General features: G+C 49.4%; 1 protein-coding gene and 1 long non-coding RNA gene across 5 annotated transcripts in view; one reads left to right on the top strand and one right to left on the bottom strand.

Moving 5' to 3' along the window:
- Positions 1–2,052: 2,052 nt before the first annotated feature.
- On the bottom strand, positions 2,053–7,222 carry LOC115940492 (uncharacterized). 4 transcript variants are annotated; one of them, XR_014140945.1, is made up of 3 exons: positions 6,854–7,222; positions 6,351–6,409; positions 2,053–5,601 (listed from the first exon to the last, which is right to left on the bottom strand). It is a non-coding gene; the product is annotated as an uncharacterized LOC115940492 (long non-coding RNA). The 4 variants fall into 4 exon arrangements; XR_004075240.2 differs by having other exon boundaries at positions 2,053–5,607; positions 6,355–6,409; positions 6,972–7,222; XR_014140946.1 differs by having other exon boundaries at positions 7,050–7,221.
- A 14-nt stretch (positions 7,223–7,236) lies between these two features.
- The window catches only part of SMG9 (SMG9 nonsense mediated mRNA decay factor), a 15,107-nt gene continuing 14,459 nt past the window's right edge, over positions 7,237–7,884 (top strand). Inside the window, exon 1 of the mRNA XM_081807901.1 lies at positions 7,237–7,563. The gene's annotated coding sequence lies outside the window, so the exon portion shown is untranslated. The remainder of the gene's footprint in view (positions 7,564–7,884) is intronic.

Here is a 7,884-nt window from a genome sequence, read left to right as displayed (position 1 = left end):
TGTCTCTACCACAATATATTTTTTTTAAGATTTTATTTATTTGACAGAGAGAGAGAGCACAAGCAGGGGGAGTGGCAGAGGGAGAGGGAGAAGCAGGCCCCTTACTGAGCAGGAAGCCCGACGCGGGGCTCAATTCCAGGACCCTGGGATAAGGGCCTGAGCCGAGGGCAGATGCTTAACAGACTGAGCCACCCAGGCACCCCTCTATCACAATATTTTTTGAGCCCAGCGCCTTGCTAAGTCCTTTATAGATGAATGACCTCACAAAATCTCTAAAAAGGAGGCAAAGTGGGTATTGTGGCCCTGTTTTACATACGAGGTAACTGAGGCAGAGAGATTTAAGAAACCTGCCCACAGTCACAGTAGAGATGGGGGAGCTGGGATATGACCCAGGCAGCCTGGCTCCAGAGCCCCCCACTTAGCCAAAAGGCCCATCCAGAAACTCAGAGATGACTGCACCATATTTTCATGTTTGTTCTCTACTGTGTCTTCAATGTCAAGGGCTGGCATATGCAGGGCCTCAGTGAAGATCACTGAATGAAAACACCGACTACCTGGGGTGGCCCAAACTCCTCACCTTCTATCACAGTGGTTTCTGTGAGACAAGGTAAGAACTGGGTAGAAGGGGCTCTTCACTAAGAAACTAAGAGAACACATGAGAGATCTCCTGCTCTGAAGTATCTTGCCCCTGCCTACCCGCACCCATTCCCCCAGGTGGGGCATCGGTCTTGAGACCCCCCCTTCCAGCAGTTTCTGCACTTCCCCTCACAAAATCAGCACTTCCTGAAGGCCCTGCACTAGGGGCTAGGGCTGTAGGCATGAATCAGAGAGCTCTGTCAAGGGGTGTCTCACAGTGCTTTGGGCTTCTTCCCTCCCCTGCTTGTTTTGCCCCCACTCCCATGAGAGGACTGGATGGGGAAAAGAGGGCCCGGAGTGGGGTGGGGTGGGGGCTTATCAGGGTTAAAGAGCTAGTCAGGACCTGAGGCTGAGGCAGACCCTGGCCTCTCTCATGCACCCGCCTCCCCAGACACCAAGGACTCTCTCAACATTCAAATATGACTGGGTCTGGCCCTGGCCCAAAACTCTTCTGGGGCTCCCACCTGCCCTTCTGTCAAAGCCTAGCTCCTTAGCTCAGCTCATTTTTTTCTTTTATCGAGAACCATTTTACATAAAGCACGCACATTTTAAATGCAGTCTCAATGAATTTTTACAGATTTATTCACCTGAGCAGCCACCACATAGATCAAGCTAGAAGTTTCCGGCCCCTTCAAAGCTCTCATGTCCCTCCCTACCCTCCTCCATCCTCAGTAACCACCATCCTGACCTCTTCTGCCCAACTCTGAACCATGCTCTATATGCTAGTGTGTACTGGCTTCTTGGGCTCCACACAGTGACCACGAAATCCATCCAGGCCGCTCCACTCTTTTTCACTGCAGAATAGTATTCCATTGTGTTACTATACCCACAGGTCTCACCTGGCGGTGCTCTTCAGGCTCTGGCCCCACCCCTCCTCCAGCCTCCCCCGACCCCATCCTGGCTGCTAATGATTCTGCATCCAATTCCAGTGTGTGGGTTTTTCCCCCCAGCACCAAGCAATTCTCAGACGCTGGCTAGGTGTCCTACACTTCAATTCAATTCCACACTGTCTACCTGGAGACAGATTCCACAGGTTAAGAGCTCAATCCTATAAGACTGCACCCCCCGCCCCCAACCGCCGCCAACCTTCAGACACCAGTGGCAAGTCCGGGTTGACACCTGTGCTTCTGACCAACCAGCTACAGATCACAGGTTCCAACGAATTCCCCCTTGGGTTGGATTATTTTGCTAGAGCGGCTCACAGAACTCAGAGAAACACAGAAACATTTTACTTACTGGATTCCTCGTATATCATATATCAGTAATTATTATACACCAGGATAAAAACTCAGGAAGAGCCAGATGGAAGGGACACCCAGCTAAGGTATGGGGAAGGGTGGGAGCTACCAGACTCTCCAGGGGCACCGCTCTCCCCACATCTCCACGTGCCCACCAACCTGGAAGCTCTCGCAACCCTGTCCTTTTGGGTTTTGATGGAGGCTTCATTACATAGAAATCATTAATTAAATTATTGGCCACTGGCAACTGCTCCAACCCCCTTCTCCCTTCCCCGAAAGCCAAGGGTCAGACCTGAGATTCTAACCCCTAATCACAAGGTTGGGTCCCTGGCAATAAGCCCCCAGCCCTAGGTTACCTAGGTACTTTCCAAAAGCTGCCTCATTAACATCACAAAAGACACAGCTACCACTCTCACCACAGAAAATTCCAATGGTTTTAAGTGCTATGAGCCAGAAATGGGACGAATACCAAATATATTATTATAAATCATGGTATCACAGCTGCTCCTGCCAGGGGACTCCTCTTCCCCAACATTCCTTGTTGTACCTGCCCGCCACTGTCCTCTCCCTCTTGCCGCATCCACTTAGAACAAACATCGCCAGCATTTACCCAGTTCTTCATCATGTTCATAAAGGAAACCCTACCATTTACATCAGCACCAGACTGCAGACCTATCTTGAGCTTTTCTGCTGTGTGGAATAACTGCCAACACAGGAGACACAAGAGTGGTTTTTACAATTTGGAGGGGAGGTCAGATGGCACAGCTTTCCTTTCTTTTACCAGGGTGAATGGGCCCCTCTTCAATTCAAGTCCAATTCCTCTCTCCACCTGTCCTCTGTCAGCAAACACCCCTTTCCTCTTTCAGGACCCGGTTCCGAAGCGTATGAACATAATGAAACTTCTCCCGCCTTAAAAACACCCCACTAGCACTTCAAGCACCTTAGATCCTGCATTATGTTTAAAGTTCACTACGTACTTACCGAATTGCAAAACATCTGGAATTCAAATTCAGAGTTTAGATATTGTAAAATAACCAGGATGTAGAAATCCTTAAAAGCAAGTTCTTACAGAGTCACTCTCCGTTTCATACAGCAACATGGAAGATTCTCGCAGACATAAAGAGCAAAAGAAACCAGACGCACAGGAGACCTGCTGTAAGATTTCATTTATACGAAGTTCAAGAGCAGCCACAACTTGTCTATGACCAGAATCAGATCAATGTGGGGTGGGGGAACTAAAAGGAAAACAGCACCAAACAAATTTCTGGGGTGCTGCAAATGACCTCTATCCTGACCTGGTTAGTAGTTACAGCAGGACATAGATTCATAAAAATTCGTAAAAATTCACTGACTGTACCCTTAAGGTCTGTGCCCTTTGCACTTTATCACACGCAAGCTCCATCCCACCAAAAAAGGGTTGAAGAAAAATACTTGTAAACTTTTCCTCGCAGAATCTGAATTACGATATTGTGAAGTTAAGACTGGGGGATAAAAAGAAAGCCATGTTTTTTCTTTTTTAAAATAAATATTTATTTATTTACTTACTTGAGAGAGACACAGAATGAGAAAGAGAGAGCACAAGCGGGGTGGGGGGGCAGAGTAAGAGGGAGAAGCAGACTCCAATCCCCGCCCCGCGAAGGGAGCCAGGAACCTGGGATCATGACCTGAGTTGAAGGCAGACACTTAACTGACTGAGCCACCAGGTGCCCCAAAAGCCATGTTTTCTTCATGGTGGACCCCACGCCTACCTCTAACAACTTCCCCGGACCTCTGGTCCCCAGCTGATCACCGTCTCTTTGGAACCCTTTGTTCCCTTGGCTCCAGGTCACCTCCTCTGCTGATGTTCCTACTGTCAGCCCCTTTCTGGGGTGCTGGTCCTTCCCCTGATTCCTAGATGTGGGAGGCCCCAGGGCCTAGCCTCTGCTCTGTCTACTCACTCAGCCTGGATGGTTTTAGCCAATTCCAGGGCTTTAAGTACCATCTATATACTAAAAGCTCCAAATGGAGCATACTTGTATAGCGGCTAATAAAATGACAAGACATCTGAGATGTGCTTTTAAAAAAGTAAAGAAACTCCAAGTAAAAAGTGTGCTTATGTGTGGGAGGGGAAAAGAGAACAAGAGAAGTAAAACGTAGATGACTATCAATACTGAATGATGGGCATGTGAGAATTCTTCATACCATAATACCTTTATGTTTGCTTTTAAAATTTCATAATGCAAAAAAAATTTTTTTAATAAAATAAAATTTCATAAAGTCAGTAAAACCTGTGTATCTACAAATCCTGGTTTCTCCCCCAAAGTGTCACTCCTTACTTGATATCTAGTGAGTATCTCAGAGTAAGTTCAAAGCTTGTCAATTTCCCATCAAGATGACTCGTAATTCATCTTCATAAAAAAGCATCACTCTTCATCCAATTGGTCAAGCCCAAAACCTTTAGGATAACTTTTAAGTCATCCCTGAGTCATGCTTCCTCTCACACAACCCTCTTCCTGAGCCACGATCATCTCCCGTCCAGGCAGGGACATGGGTTTCCTCATCGCCTGTGTCCATGCCTGCCCAGCTGCAGGCCATCTTCCCCACAGCAACCAGCACTGCTTTAACATTTTTGTGCATAAACAGTCACATGGCTCAAAAATGCAGAAGTCTTAAACAGTCATCCTCACAACTCTGATCCACGGGTCTATGACTCTCATCCCCACAAGCAACCACTGTCATTAATTTGGGGTGTTCACTACAGAAATTTTTATAAAACATACATCCCAACATGCTGGTCCTTGCTCACGGCCTCCAATGCTTCCTGTTATACCTGAGAAGTAACTTCCAAAGTCCTTTTCATGGCCTATAAGACCCTATGTAACCTGGCTCCTCTCCATAGCTCCATTCCTAAACAATCCTTCCTCTCTTCCCCTCGCTCTGCTCTAGTCACCTGGTCACCCTGACAATCTTTGAACAGCCGGCTCCACTCCTGCTTCTTCCAGGGGTCTTTCCACTGACTGTTTTTCAGCATCTTCATATGGCTCATTTCCTTACCTTTTTTCAGGCTTCTGCTCAAATGTCACCTCCTCAGAGAGCCCTCTCCAACCACCTGTCACTCTCTGACCTCTGTCACTCAAAATTTCCTTACCCTGACTTTTCCTTCCAAGTATCTTTTACCTGACATCATCTGTTCTACTAGAACATCTGCTGCTAGAGGGCAAGTGCTCTTTCCTATTCACTGTAGGATCTCTAGCCTACAGCCACGCTTGGCAGCTTACTAAACTTCCATAATTCATTCAATAGATGAATAAAATGGACAAGTGAATGAAGAAATGAACAGATCATTTGGCAATAGCTCTCAAAATTCCCAAGTTTATACCCTGGACCCAGCAATTCTACTTCAAACAAGATATCACTGATAATACTACCATATACATACAATCAGATGTATGACGATATTAACTGCAGCAAATGTGAGAGCTAAAGTTCAGAAACAGCCTAAATGTTTATCAATAGGGAAATGGATAAAAAGCATGGTACATCCACACAACCATGTCATTAATATGAGAAAAGGCAGGTCTCTGGGTGCTTGTTTGCACCACTGACTCACCACTAGGCGGGTTGCCCGCTGCCGGGGGAAAAAAATGTGGGCTTGCTCTGTGGTGAGACAGGCTTGCATTTGAATCCAGGCCCTGCTGCTTCTTGGCTAGGGGACTTCTGGAAGGACCTTCTCTCTCAGACTCATTTTCTGCATCTGTCAAATGGGGAGGGGAAAAGGTTGTAGTGATGTATATAAAACACAGCCTGGTACACAGTGGGCCCAATATCAATGTCAGGCCCCTTCTTTTTCCTTTTTAAGTCGTTTCCACCTGAGGGCTGCTCGGAGTTGTGAAACTGGCATGGAGGGTGTTCTGGGATTGAGAAATTCAGTTAAGAAAAACCGATAATGACCTAACCGAGATTAAGATGCTAAAGAGGAATACTGACAAGACATAATACAGATGGCCTGATTGTCATGTGTGTCTCTGGGAAACACCCACAGTCTGGAGAATCCATAAACAGGGCTCTCAACTTAGGTCTGTGTGACTAGTGTTTTCACCAAGCCTGTGGCAGCCCGGAGACAGTTCCACCTGGCACAGGTACTGAGAAAATGGCAACAGGGATGAGGCTTGCAGGGGAGAGGGCGGCTCAGAATCAATCACTATCATTACCACTGTAAACCACAAAACATGACAACACATAGTGCTACTATGCACCAGGCACTGTTCTGGGAACTTTCATCCATTTAACTGCCGTTAATATCACAAGGTGCTGCCAACTTCATTTTAGAAACGGGGGCAGAGAGGGTTAAGGAACTTGGCTAAGGTCGGCTGCCATTTATGTGAACCCACATTTATGTGAACTCAAGCTCTTAACGCCAATGCTTTAAGAGTAGTTCCAGAAGGAAACTGGGAGCCGGTGCTTTAGGAACGGAATATGGGAACCACAGTAGGAGACTTACTTTTATTGTGTACCCCATTAGGTGCTTCAATTCTGTCAGAATGTACCTGTATTCCCTGTCCAAATAGAAATTAGGAAACATTTTAAGTAAGATTTCAAAAGAAAAATGGTAAATCCCCCACCCCCCCATTCGCCGACATATTTATGAATCACCGTCCTCTGAAGCGAGCTTTCCCCCCAAAGGTAACCGCCGGCCCTCGCTAAGGCGCTGCGCATGCGCTCTCCGCGGGCCGCGCTCTCATCCCGGTATTCCCCTCAGGCGTGCACAGGGCTCCGCCACAGGCGTCTTCAATTTTCGGCCCTTAGTCCTGGGTTCCTCATCCACTGCGGCCGCCGAGGGACTTAATACGCGGTCCTGTTCCACCCCCCCTCCCCCCATCTCCGTCTCCCATACCTTCAGGATAGAACCTGCCCCTGGAGACCCTTCAGGATCTGAGCTGCCCATCTGTGCGGCCTCACCTCCCACCCCGGGGGAACTCTGAATCCAAAACAGTCTAGACCTTTCCCTCTGCCTGGAGTGTTCCTGGCCGTGCTTCAGGGTCCAACCGGACCTGGGCCCTTTCCCTAAGTGATTTGATCTGTCTCCCTCCACCGAGCGGGTTGTCTTCCAGCACTCACGCCGGTCTGATTCATTCCTGTGTTCTCAGCACTTCCTCGGCCCAGGACCCAAAATTCCTCCCTGCCGCTCCACCCTACCGAATCCAGCCAACAGCACTGACAAGGCGGGACTCGAATCTGCTATCTCCGTAACCACCCTCTCTCCCTCCGTGTTACACTCCCACAGAGGCCCCGATAGACGCGCACGCGCACTAAGGCGGAACCGCAGCGTTCTCCCTCCTCCCCCTCCGTCATCCGCATGCGTGCTGAGGCCAACCACCTCCATCGACGCATGCTCAGCCCGGCGCAGACACTCCGTTCTCGCTCGCCCAGCCCTCGGCGCATGCGTAAGGCCAGCACCCCGCGGGCCCTGCTCTCAGCTCGGAACCGCGCTACCTCCTCGTCTTCCTCTTTCGGCCCTGCGTTCCTTGGGTGCCACTGCCGGGGTGCCTAGACCGGTTCCGGAGTGACCGGTGCCTGCTCTCTCGATCTCCCCCACGCTCCTTGTCCCCCAGACGTCATTTACAGGCCCGTGGCTTGTGGTGGGACCTCCCCCCACCAGCCAAAGCGCGCGTAGCGCTGCGCCCCAAGAGCCAATCAGCAGCCGCCTTAGGTAAGGGACCCGCAAGCCCGCGCGAGGCTTGTGCGCCGGCAGGGGGCGGGGCGCGGGGCGCGTTTCGGGGCCCCGCCCCCTTTTCGACCGCTAAACGGTCGCTCGGGCGCCCGGCGGGTGTGCGTAACTGAGTAGGGAGCGAAGAGCAGCCCTTAAAATACCGGGTTGGCCGGCGTTGGGTGGGGACCGATAAATAATGTGTAAATGGGAACTTCGGTTCTGGGAGGGCCTAAGTATTGCAAAGGTCCCAACGATAGCGTGTAAAGGGAAACTTAAGTTTTGGGATCACGCTCGCAGAGGGTCTACAAACAGATCCTATGT

The sequence above is a fragment of the Leptonychotes weddellii genome, chromosome 16 (genome assembly GCF_054177405.1).
Source record: "Leptonychotes weddellii isolate Sample4059 chromosome 16, ASM5417740v2, whole genome shotgun sequence".
Classification (NCBI taxonomy): domain Eukaryota; kingdom Metazoa; phylum Chordata; class Mammalia; order Carnivora; family Phocidae; genus Leptonychotes; species Leptonychotes weddellii.
The sequence above is the reverse complement of the archived record's forward strand: the minus strand, read 5'-3'. Positions and strand labels throughout refer to the sequence as shown.